We start from the raw sequence: 13,562 nt of genomic DNA, 5'->3' as shown, positions 1-13,562 counted from the left end.
TGATGTCATTGCACGTTCAGGATCCTCAAGTGGTCGCACTTACTCCGTAGCACTCCACTGCTGCTCCTCTACCTCTTTCCATTTTATCTCCCACCTTCCTCCTTTCCATCACAGCGCGTTTCAGGTGTTCACAAGGTGTGTGAAATATACTGGGCCTTTCCTTTCCTGTAAACCAATATAAGATTATTATTACACCAGATTACTTTCATTATCATTGCATTGTGCGCACTGTGAACAACTCAACCTAACTGATCAGCGTCAGCTCCTTGGAATGTGACATAAAGAAAAGAACGCAACAATTCGACACAATAAATGAAGACAAAAATGCCCTCTCCAACTTGCAGGTGTTGCAAAAAAACGTTTCATGAAAATTTAAACAAAAAAAAATTACTATGCTGTGGGGGGCGGCGGCTCTGATTGGCTGCGCAGGATGACTAATACCAACCCCATGATCTGCACGAGCAACTCATGGATGTGGGAACAATCCCGTAAAAGCTCAGTAGCTGCGTTTCGATGGAGGCGAATGAAGTGGCGTCCGTGTGCTGTGCGATGTCAGGGCACGTTAAAGATCCCCAGGTGGTCGAAATTACTCCGTAGCCCTCCACTACGGCTCCCCTTTCTCTCTTTCCACTTTCACTCCCACCTTCCTCCCTTCCCTTACGGCGCGGTTCAGGTGTCCACAGAGCAAGTGTGACAGATACTGCGCCTTTCCCTTCCTGTGAACCAACCAACCAACCAACCAACCAGCCGCCATCTCTCCCGTTGCAGCCGACATGTGCTCAACAGCTGATAGGAGACGGTCCTGTGGTTGAGCTGCTGCGGCGCGCTCCTGAAAATAAAAGCTTGAATGAAAAAAAAAAAAAAAACATACCTGCAAATGGATTAGAGGTATAATTTTATCTCCACGTTAGGTGTGCGGCACTGAAATATAAAATGTCATGTCTCAGAATAGATGGTAATTAATTGATGGAAACATGTAGAACAGTTAATCCAGCTACATGGCGTTGCGTTGCACATCTTCAATTGTGCCAATGTGATGGATGCTGTGTACACATACCAGCCCTCAACGAAGCTGTTGAAGGCATTGAGCAGGTGGGCGTAGAAGTCGGCGTCCTGGTCATTTCGACACCGCGTTTCCTGCAGCAGCTTACGTATCTCTCCAGCCCGCCGCCTGCGCCTGTGTGGTGGTGGCAGCTTGCATCGCTTGGAGGTAAAGCCCCTCAATAAACTCAATAAAAAGCCCCTCAGTTTATTGAAGGGCTTTACTTGGAGGGCTGAGAGTTACTGCCGGGCCTGGCAGGCGCAGAGGGGCTATAAGAGAGGAAACAGCACATTTCAAACAAGGCAGCGCGCTGTTGAATAAGGAAAGTGTTTGGTGATTTGTCTACAACTACTGACGTGAGTGCAAGGAAACAGTAACACATACATGCAGTGGCAGAAGAAACCCTATACTCGTGAAGTACTTAAAGTAAGAAAAAAAAAGTTTAATACATGACGTTTCTGGGCCCCGTGCTGGTCTCTTGTTCATAATGAAGGATGTGCGTAATGGGCCGCCTCTGGTAATCGTGCTTGACAGTGTGGTGAGTGTGCATAGATATCGGGGACAATTCCCTTCGTCCGGTTTATATGACATTCGTCCTGGTCTGTGTGTAAAAGTATTCTAGCCGTAATCGTGAAGATAAAGTTTTCTTCGTGTCCAAGATCTTGGCGTGGTCCCAATCGAATGGTGTGGTTGGTCGTTTGAGCATGCTCAGCGAGGGAGTTGGAGGACGCGCGACCTTTTTTGACGTCGTTTTTAAAATCTTGTAAAATCGTTGGACTCGCCAATGTACGAAGCGTTGCAGTCATTTCAAGGTGTCTTAGAAATGACTCCGGGGTTGTGCTGGTGCTCCATGCGATCTATCACGTTACAAAGCTTTTGTTTTTAGCTTGCCTGACGGCACGTGCGCGATGCGCACACCGTGTTTCACAAATATACATGCAAGAGGTTCACTTGTACCCCGGGAGTAAGGTACGCTAGAACGCTTTTGTTCAGCGACGAACCGGAGTTCTGGAGATTGCAGGGTGCGGCGTTCTTCGTTTCGAAGGAGTTGTCGTGGGTAACCGATACTTTTGAGGTCTACGTGAAACGTCCGGGCTGGGAAGAGCGCAAAGTGGGATTGGAAAATAGACGAACTGCTCTGCTGAAGAGGACGGAAGCGATGGACTGTTTGTGGCCATTAGGTTGGGCAGATTCAAAATCCAGACATTTGCAGGTGTGTGTAGGTTTCTGGAAAACGGTAGCGTCAAGTCCTTCCGGAGTTCGTAGAACGTCAAGGAAAGCGATCCTATCAGCAACTTCTTCTTCCATAGTAAATTGAATAATGGTTTGGAAAGAGTTGAGGTGGGGAGGGGGGGGGGGGGGTACAGAAATGGTTTGGCGTCCTCGCGGGCAATTATACAAAAACAGTCATCCACGTGCCGCAAAATGAGTTTTGGACGAGTACGGAATGACTGCACGGCTAAACTTTCTATGGTCTCAAGCGCGAGGTTAACATGGCTTACCGATATTGAGGCAACCACAGCGAGGTCAAACACTTGCTTGTAAAACTGGTTGTTAAAGACGAAGTATATGTTTTTAAGACAGAAGCTGCATAGAAGATTGGGTTGACCCGGTTGACCCCTGCCTGGAGCGCCAGCATTGGCTCGTTCGCCGTGCTGTAACTGCAGCGTCGGTCAAGGGGACGGTCCCCCACTGACTGAATAAAATAGTTTTTGACCTCCTCCTCCAAGACAGGCTCTGTTGATAATGTTTCTGTCAAGTAGGAGGTCACACTTCGAATCGGTGTTTTTTGGGGTGCTAACCTAACCCCCGTGTCTATCGGATCCATAAAAACACGCTTACCTGTAACACGATGTTCACGTCCACAGGTTCACTACAGACGGTTTGTTAACGCTTTCGCGCTTCCATGCTTTCGAACTTTCTAGAAAGTGCTAGAAGGCTTTGTAGTTGCAAGAGCGGGGCGCGTTTCGCTGGGAGTTGCTGAGGCAATAAAAGCGGTTAGCCGCGTGGCGCTTCCGTCGAATACTGGAGGAGAAACGTTGGCCGTCTGCTTCACTGCGCGGTGTAGGAGAGAGGCGCATCGCAGCGAGTTCGAACGCTGCCGCTGGAAAATAGTGACTAACCCCCGTGTCTATCGGATCCACCTTGCAAAAACATCTCTCTGGCCATAGCAAATGGGTCTCAGTCAATTTCGCCCACCCCTCCAACACTTGAGATAATTGTCAGCAAATTCCTGTGCAATAGACTCATCTTGCTGCATTCCCATTTGCCGACGCAACTTGCTGAGCTAAGCCGCTGTTATGTCCAACATTGTGGCCTGCTCTGTTTTGTCATTCAGTCCTGGAACTAGTGAGCCCATGGACTGGCGGGCAATCCAGATGAGAGTCAGTGAAAGGCATTATTTCATTGTAGTCATTATGCACATTTCCCAAACCTCCCCAATGGCAAAGTTCCCACTGCATTCACAAAAAAACTTGTACAATTGCAGACATATATGACAGTTTTGTAGGCACTGTAAAACGATTATGACTGCATGACTGCTTCTGTAAACACTTTTACATTAAAGCGGCTTGCAAAACGGACTGTGTGCAGTATATTGCCAAGCCAAGTCGCAAGCTGCATCACCTGTCTCATGCTGCAACTGCAGCTCCTCAGCCTCCACCGGGTAACCCTCGCTGCTGCTGTCTGTGTGAAATGATTCCACAAGACATAGCTAGTCAGTGGACAGTTCCAGAAGAGCATGCATTCAGTCAATGTAATGTCCACAGTTATTCGGTACAGAGGTACGAAGAACAGCACTGAGAAGGAAAAAGAAGGTACAGAAAGTCAGGCTGGATTTTCCCTACACTTGTCCAAAATAGCAAAAGCACAATTTACGTCAACAATATAAACAAGTTGTAAGGCTTACACAACAAAGGGTAAATGGCCCACTGACGATCAGATGAGGGCGCCTCGGTCTGCATGCCGTTGGTGCCAGGAGCGCTGCCTATATTGAGACCCGCACAGCAGGGCTCGTCTGCATCTGCGAGAGGGCATAGCGCAGCACATTCATACATGAGTGTCTCGAATTGGATCACACAGGTAACTTGCAATGACACATGGACCTGAGATTCAGTCAGAAACCTTCATTATCAGCGAGAAGCAAACTTGTAACGTCACCGTGCCTTACTGACGACATTGCACACACCTGCTGCTGCTGCGGACGGAAGAGGGGCGGAACCACGATTTTTTCCGCTCGCCCTTCCCATCAAGCTCAGCATCGGGCCTCCCTAGCCGGACAGTTGGCCGCATCCGGAGCCTTGCGAGAGAATGCGGATATTCATGTTCAAGGAACGTTCGACGGGTCGAAGTTCGCACGCCCACCCTTGCTCCGCCCGAAGTTTCGCAGCTTCCCCGTGTTGCGGCATGCCATGTCTGGAGCCAGAGGGAAGCTGACTAGGGCGAGCCTTTCGGCATTCAGTACGGACGCCAGCTCTCCCCAGAGTTGGCGCCTGCGACCTGCTGTGTCCTCTGGAGACGGGGGAAGCCGTGTTTGAAAAAGATCTGTGCTGCTCTAAAAAATAATGCATAATCAGTAGTGGGCCGGTGGACATTCTGTCCGGCCCCCTTTGCTGACTCCTTGATGTTCCAAGCCATTTCGAATCATTAACGGCTTACCACGACAGTTGTCTAAAGACAGTTTGGTAGGTAAATAATTCTGCCCGAAGGAAATTGCAAGGGATATACAACGTGACTTCCCTGTAACCTGGGCTCCAATGCGGTCTTGCGCGCAAACTTATTTAAGAAGGAGCAAGAGCGACCGAGACTACTGTAGCAGCTCGCTTAATATTTCTGCTCGCCCTTGCTCGTGTTAGTTCTTGACTTACTCATATCTGTGCCGTAGACATAAACAAGCCATTATGCGGCCGCTCAACTTTCCTTACTCCCGACACTTAGTACTTCGTCATCGTCCAGTATTTTGTGCAGAAAACACTGTACAACCACAATTCACATACCTGTCACATGCCGCTCTTAAGACAGTTTTACAATCGACAGACAACAACCACCGACTGACAACACCGACTTAGCTCAAATGTTCTTCGCAGATTTTCGTGCCCAGTGCTTGGATCGCTTAGAGGGCTGAGTTGCTGCCGGGCCTCACTGGCTTAGAGAGGAAACAGCACTTTTCAGACAATGCGCAGCACGCTGTTGAATAAGGAAAGTGTCTGGTGATTTTTCTTCAACTACTGACGTGAGCACAAGGAAACAGTAACACATACATGCAGTGGCAGAAGAAACCGCACACTTGTGAAGTACGTAAAGAAAGTAAAAAAAGATGTTTAACACATAACGTTTCGGGACCCTTATGGGCCTCTTTTTCACAATGAAGGATTTGCGGAATCAGCCGCCTCTTGTAAACGTGCTTGACAGTGTGGTGAGTGCATAGATACCGGGGACAATTCTCTTCGTCCGGTTATTGACATTCGTCGTGGTTTGCATGGAAAAGGATTCTAGAAGTAATCGTGAAGATAAAGTTTTCTTCGTGTCCAACATTATGGCGAGGTCCCAATCAATTTTGTGGTTGGTCATCTGAGCATGCTCAGCAAGGGTGTTGGAGGACTGCAAGGAACGCTACCGAACCCCCTACCGAACCCCCTACATAACCACGAAACGACGGTGGGAGGCGAAACTACGAGCCAAGAAAGAAGAATCAAAGAAGGCATCAGTCAGTTTGGCGAGCCGACAAAGCAGATCGAGAACCCGGGGACGCAGCAGCATCCCTTCCGACTGGAGCTCTCTCCCGAGACTGCGAAGGAGTGGATCGCTATCAAGATCCACTTTCGGGGACCGGAGGAACCAATCCAGGGCCGGTCGAGTTCCAGGAACCGATCCGGAGGTCGCAGAAGATCTAGGAGCCAATCCAGGGGCCGGAAAACATTCGAAACTCCAATGAAAAAAGAGGTGAGCTGGGCAGATAGAGTCTCTCAAAAGAATAAGCAGCATACCGAAGAGCTTAGACAACTTAGGCAGTTGATAGACAGACTATACTTAGAGAAAATGAAACTCTTAAAAAGAAGGAGAACGCAGTTGGAACGGGGGTTCGCTCGAACGCTACAGCAAAGCAGGATAGAAGAGAGGATGCCCCACCTCCAGCGAAGAGGAAGGCGGAGGAATCGAAGGATCAAAACACAACATTAGAAGAGGTCAGTAAAATTATCGACCGAAAGCTAGTACAGAAACTCGATGTCTTATTTAAAGAGATAGCTGCAGAAGTACTATCTACAGAACCTAATCAAGAAGTGGAACGTTTACCAGCTTCTTGTTGTGTCCATTCCTTTAGTGTGCTACCCAAGCAACTAAGAAATAGCTGCTTGAAAGCAATGTTATTCTGGATAAACGAATATGTACGTGGCTGTGCGGTTTCGATGCGCAAAGGGGCGTTGGTTGTCACATGTATGAAATTCACGCAAATAACTCCTAATTCTTTCGCAAGTACCTAGTCTGCAGACAGCACAGGGAAGGCCAACTCCAAGCGATGGTGTTTTACCATCAGCTGTCTGCATCTGGTTTTGCTTATAGTCATTGATAGCAGCCATATATGGGCAGTAGCGTCCGGCTCAGCTGAGCAACCTTAAATCAGTTGTCCCGTCGGATTAGGAAAAGTCCCCGTTTGGTCCTCATATGACTGCATTGCGCCTATTCGCAAGACTACCTTGGTAACTTTGCGGACGAAGAAAGACCGGTGCGGTGACGAGGGCGCTAATCCTGCTAAGAATTAGGCCGCGGCAATTGCTTTAAAATGCTCCTGATTTCGTGCGCGGGAACCACGAGCTGCTATGGATTCAGAAGTAGCGGCATACTGAGCTTCGTTGCCAGCACTAGCCATGGGGAACGTTTTCTGTAACACGCGACACAACTATTCTGGTCTCTATGCAAGAGTGAACGTAGCACTGTAATGCCGCACACAATATGGTTAGCAGCATGCGTGCCGTAAACAACTCAGCTTTCCTCTTTTTACGTGGTCATCAGGCCTGCATGCAGACAAAATACATTCAAAAGCATTTCATTTCCTGTCTCCTATCCATTAACGGCTAGGTGTTCGATCGCCTAGGAGGTAGTCCGGCTGAAAAACTTTAGCCGCTTCCACATCTTGTCCGTTGCAGCTCACATGTCAAACTCCATTCTCGTTCACATTTCACTTATACAATAGAGGCTTTACAAAAGTTAGCGCCATCTAGTGAAAGAAACTAAAACTGTGCGCGGCGGCCATATTTTGCTCAGTCCGCCCGCGCCTCCCATCGAGTACGCTGTCAACGTGCGCCTTTGTAGAACCCGTGCATGCACCGAAAGGTGCATTGGAATGCTCACAAGCGATTGTTTTATTTTTTAACATCACAGCAGTCACTGGTAGCTACAGGCTCTATTCGGAATGATGCCAGCATGTTGTTGCGGGCCCTTCTGCAGGCAGCGCACCGTCGTAGACGCGCACGGAATCAAGGTACACGCGTGTATGCGACCGTTCGTTTGCAGTCCTAATCGGCTTTACAAGGGTCATGTAAAGCATTACTACACGTCCCTCAGACTGGGAGTTAGCTCACAGAATGTGCTATCACCTAAAACAGCAAGCTTGTTTTGCGCGCTATGGAGCCTTGTGAACTTGAAGGATAAGCTTATGCTGCGATGGAAGACACGGGAGAAGGAGCAATCCATGTATAACGAACGCTATTGTGCAAATACGTTCTTTGAAACATTTTCTACGTAGGTTGCATTTACCATTGTGTATTGGATTTAAGACACGGGCATGATTACCGAAACTGCTTTTCACAGTCGTACGAATTGGCAGTGCTTGGTGCAGAGAGTAATACGGTTGTCTAGTGTGCCCGAGGTGCGTGTTTCACGCTGCAAAAGCAAGCGGCTACCAAACCCGCGGCGTCTAGAAAAGCAGGAAATGATGACATCCCACTAGTGTGCTGTAATATGCTCACGTGAAGCCCGTTTCGACTGGTCCACGTCCAGAGCGCGCAGCTGAGGTTTCATACCTGCCAGCGCGGCCGATAAAATAACGAAGCGTGCGCTTCACTTTTTTGTATTTTTTCGAGTCACCCGATGGTTCGCTAATTCACAGCTACCTGAAATTCACTGTAATTTTTAAATATGTCGATTTCTTGTTTATTCCTTCTGTCAGAAAGCAAACATTTGAAGCCGTAATCTCATATGAAAGCGCTGACATTGGAAGCTTCGAGGAACTCGGAGGAGGAGGAACTCGGCTGAAAGGAAAAGAAATTTGAAAAGTCAACTCACATTTGTGCCTTCTGCAACTGGCTGTGTTCATAAAATCAGATTTATATTATATGATATCGTTATAGAAAAATTAGGGGGTCACTTAAGCTCCGCCGTTAAAGGTATAACGCGATAGTGTCTCTCATACACACACACGCACAATGTTTTCTTTGTTCACGTGTTATATTTTAGCTCTCTTATTTATTTATTTATTTTATTTACCAAATACTGCAGGTCCTAACTGGGCCCTAGCAGGAGGGGCGAAAAGAATACAATGGAGTGAAATATGAATTCATCAAAAGTAACATACTACACACAAGTTTAGTATACTATATGTTGTTATGTATGCTGTTTCTATGTTATGTATGTTATGTTATATTTCTATCATTTCTTTCTTTATTTTTATTTTATTTGACGTTTTATATTTTTATACACCAATACGCATGTGTCAGCAACAATCGGCTTTCCATTCTGAGCAATTTGACACTTTGAACACATTGTTCAATTAATAAATTATACATTCTAAATTTTTTTCCTTAGCATCACCAAGCACTGATTTTTCATTCTGTCACCTTTAAAGCCTTACTTTCCAATTTTTCCTTTTTTAGTTTCTTTATTTCATCAATTAATCAATTTACAAAGATTTTAACTCGTCATCGCCTATCGCACACCAATCAATATTCAATCACTGGAAGCACAAATTACCATGGCACTTTTTTTTTTACGCAGACCCCGATTATTTCCGAGACTAATGCCAACTACTGCGTCGACGGCACGGGAAGGAAAGTGCTAAGCGTCAGTCCAACTTACGTCAAATTACGCACGATCCTTCTATCATAAAATAAAATGCCTCCTCGCTCATTTCACCCACCAAGTATCTTCCAGTGGGATGAGCGACGGTGATTGCGCAAACCAAGCAAACATACTCGCGATGATCTCTCATAGGCGTTTAAGTAAACAGCAAAGGCGCACCGATAAAAAAAATCTACATTACAGAACTCTGGATACTGTACCTGGATAGGGATGACGCTGCGGATTGCCGAGGAGCTCATACACGACTCATAGAGCAATTTGTAACTGCGCTCGGCAGCGCGGCCGGTGGGCCCCGCCACGTCTCAGCAATCCAAATACGCTTCTATGCGTCGTTAACAGAAACCGCCAGGGACCGAAGAGACGTCCACACTAGGTTAAATTAACGTGAAAAGCGCGAACAGAACGGCAAGCGCTGACGGACGGACACGAAGCAAACGAATGAAGCGAACAAAATATGGCGGCCAGAGCGGGATCAGCGTGCCGCCCATGGTTGCCAGACGTACTTTTGTAAACCCTCTATTCCGCCTCCAGAGCATCACAACACTTGGACCATTAGCGGTAATCATTATCTGTCTATCGGTAATGTATGTTCCCTTCCAATTCTACATTATATACCGCCTGCACGCTTGCTTACATAAATACATGCACAAATCCTTATTTTTAGATGTGTTCGATAATGACACATGCTCATCTGAGGTGCTGAGGGTGTAGAAATGCACTGCTGAAAACGGCGTCGAAGAGCTCGCACACGGGAACGCTCAAGGCGCAAATCAGCGGTCCATCAAAAAGACCCCTCAGGAAATGTAGGTTTCAGAAAACGCAATTGTTATAGAGATTCATAAAGAACAGATTAAATTTTGACAGAACGCTATCAAGGGGAGGCGTTGAATAAATGTAATTGTTATGAAATGCTGAAAACACATCAGAGAAGCTAATTGGCATATTAGGCGACATGAACTGGCTCTAGTAAGCCTCTTCAACTGAGACGAAGGTTGAGAAAAAGAATAAGAACTAAATCTGCGCAGAGAGAAAGATGCATCTGGCATGACATCCTAAAATAATCCCTGGTAATCAGGTGTGATGAAACCAATGTGAAGTCAATCCAACTTGACGCTTACGGAGTTTCATATGTCAGAAAGGAATTTGGATGATTAATAACGACCAGGTTAATGGATGCGGCAAATGCTTGAACCTGAGTTCCTCTCTGGTCCTCAGCACTTCCAGCACATAGGTTTTTTTACTGTTAGTCACCAGAAATGAAAATATGTAGGTGATGTTTGAACACATGATGCCAGCAAAGGAAGAAAACTTTCGATAACTGCTCCCTGTGGAATATATAAAACGAAATACCCGCAGCGGAGATTTTCAGCGCAGTAAATTTTATGAAAAGAAGGGGGGATTCCAACATTCTTTTGGGGGGGAATTAATGTATGGATCGCAGACAGCAGTTACCGATGCCAGTGTCTTGGATACATTAAACCATCGAGGCAGTTGCACAACGGGTGTGGTCAAAGTTTACATGTAAAAACTTAACAATTATGTTGAAACGAGAGCTTGCCGTGTGACTAAAACCCATCGTTCTTGCTCGAATTCGAGCCTCTCAATCCTGCGAGATATTGTAAGAAGAGGCTTCCCCAGCAGGGTGGGCACACGGGCAGCCTGCCGTCTAGCATCGGGCGCATTTTTCGTTGTGGTCCTTGATCTGTATGCGACACTGTGCTAGAGGGTGCGCACCGGCGCAACGGGTAAAACACGCCTTATCCGGCGATATGTTTTGTGTGCTCGCTCGAAGGGCATGGCCATACTGTGCTCAAAAGGTAGACAACGGCACATGAAGATCCTCTTAGATTTCAACGTCCAACCGATCATGACAATACGTGCGGCGTAAAGTCGGCAGAATGCTGGTGGGTCAGCCTCAATTACGTGCACCGGCTGTCCAGAGCGCTGAGTGAAAGAAAATCTGACCTTGCAAGTTCGAGAGTCCAGGCCCAACCCATTGATATATGGCTGATCCTCAGTGAGGACATGAGAGTCAACACCAGACAGTCGAACGTGTGGAGTACGCCTCGAGGGAACGCTGACCTTAATTGAGGCGTTAGTGGCTTCAATGCTGCTCGCAAACGATCAAGATCACCTGGGTCGTTGGAAGTAACTACCAAGGCAAGACGCGTGGACCGGAAGTTGTGAGTGCCAATGCCCACAAATTCGGGGTCAATGCTTTAATGACAGTTGCGACCTCCTGACCCACGTGATTCGCAGTGGCAGGAGACGTTAGGAACATCTGGTGATGCTTTTGGCTCCAATGTTCGCGAGTGCGTGGAAAGTCCTGAATATTCACCATCTAGGGATCTGGAAATTGCAGCACGAGGTCTAACGGAACCTGGACTCTCTCGCAAAGTAGAAAGCTCCGCACAAGAAGATATTCAGTCATGTAAGGAACGTATACGCTCCCTGTCAAAGAACAGCACAACAAAAAAAAGCATTGCCTGTGCATTGAGAGACTAGGACGGCGTGGACTCCTAGGCCAATGCGTTGATGGTAGATACCAGTCTCTGGTGTGCCCTCAAAACGGCAGCGTCTAAACCCAGCCGAATTTAATCAAAATCCGCGGACGGCTCAATTGTCGCATGACGTGGAGAGAGGCCCCCGGTATGGCAGTCAGTCCAGTGAAATTCGTACCATATGCGACTGCGAACCGGAATCAGCATTCACTGCTGGGACATGATCCTCCAATAAAGGAGTAACGTCCGAGAGATCAGCCTTACTCTCCGATGAGACAGCTGAAGGGCGTGCGCTAGAGTTAGCAAGGAGGTGAGAGTTGCCAGCAAAAGCAGCCGTGTCAGCCATGGACGATCGAGCAAGTCAGGCCTGGCCAGGCTGCCAGCTGAGCAATGAAAGCTGGAAAACGCTGCCACAGAGCAAAAGGATGCCAGTAGAAGTAGCCCGGGGGGGGGGGTGAAAAATGACAGGGTCCTCTGAGTAAACATACTTCAAGCTGCTTCCTTCTTCGTTTATCTTCTTCCTCTCTCCTTCACCTTCTTCAGTCGGGTATCCATCGCTAGGAGCCCAATGACGCGGTCCACATAGAACGCCCGGAACGGAAGGAGGCTGCCAGAGACTGCCACGCTGCGGGCGAGTGTCGCCAGCACCTTGGAAGCGTGATCGATAACCGTCTCAGGGCCGTGCGGTCCATGGCTTCCCCTGGACGACCAGGGGTGATGTGCGACAGCGGTAACCGTGCGCATTGTCAGAAGTCTCGATCCTCAGGAACTGACATCTTCCCTTTTGGAGACTGAACTTTGACTTTTTGGCAATGGCCCCCAAAGCGTCGTAACAGAGCTTGATGCCAAACACGTCGTGGTAGTTGGCGGCCAGGACCTGTGTGTCATCACCTCGTACGTGGAGGCTGTCCGTGACTGGGGTTGCTGCGCCCTTTAAGACATTCATTTATTTTACATACCCTCATTTGCCAAAGCTTTGAAGGTGGGAGTGAAATACAGTGATAAAAAAACTTAATGAATACGCAGTGACACAACTGCTAGAACAGTGACCACCTGACACAGATCACGTTAGACAAATCAGTAATATTGACCAAATTACAACAATCTTTACCAATGTCATAAAAGCAATACAAAGGCGTGCCTGTAGCAACAAACAACTGAGCATCAAAGAAAAACTAAATAATATATAATAGGTACATTCGAAAAATCTATTTAACACGCACAAAACACAAAATGGTACACAGTCACAAATAGTAAAAACAAAACCAACTACATAAGCGGATCATATTATGGCATAGGAGAAGAAGTAAGCAATATCTAAACCTCGCTTCTTCAAACCAAATGTATAAACACACAAAGAACAAGGCGCTTCACCGCTTTGTCGGCGGCATTGAAAAACATAAAAGCTGATAACGCCTTCTTGTAAGGGACGTAATCGTTGATGCATGCGATATCACTGGAAAGGTGTTTCCAGTGTTGCATGTATGTGGCAAAAATAAAAGAATCTGTACGAGTTACAAAGAATATATCCTACTTTGTGTCTGTGCCTACTCGTGATGAGCGGTATCAGGGTTCTGGAATGAGCTGCGTTCTTTCAACCTCATCCAACGCAGGAGGTGGAGCGAAGACCGAACATCAGCCCACCCTTGACGTTGAAGAACTGCCCATTTCAAAGTCCAGGCGGAGAACAGAGAGAGTGGCATGCTTACAGGCATACCGCTGGACCAGGCCTATCCTGTCAACTTTAGCCTTTTCGGGGGCTCGCAAGGACATCTTCAGTTCTGGGCTGATGGTCGAACCTGCACAAGTCATAGGGTAGGGCAAACTCGTCGCGCCGGAGCCGGTCATATATGTGAACTCTGTCCGAATGGCCTCGTGCCGTTTCTTCGTGTGTGTTCCCTGGTCAATTGTAGAACGAGCCCGCCAAATCATACATCCTTGCCTGA

This window comes from Amblyomma maculatum, chromosome 2, assembly GCF_055883805.1.
Source record: "Amblyomma maculatum isolate TAMU_Amacu chromosome 2, ASM5588380v1, whole genome shotgun sequence".
Lineage (NCBI taxonomy): Eukaryota > Metazoa > Arthropoda > Arachnida > Ixodida > Ixodidae > Amblyomma > Amblyomma maculatum.
This window is presented reverse-complemented; position numbering follows the sequence as displayed.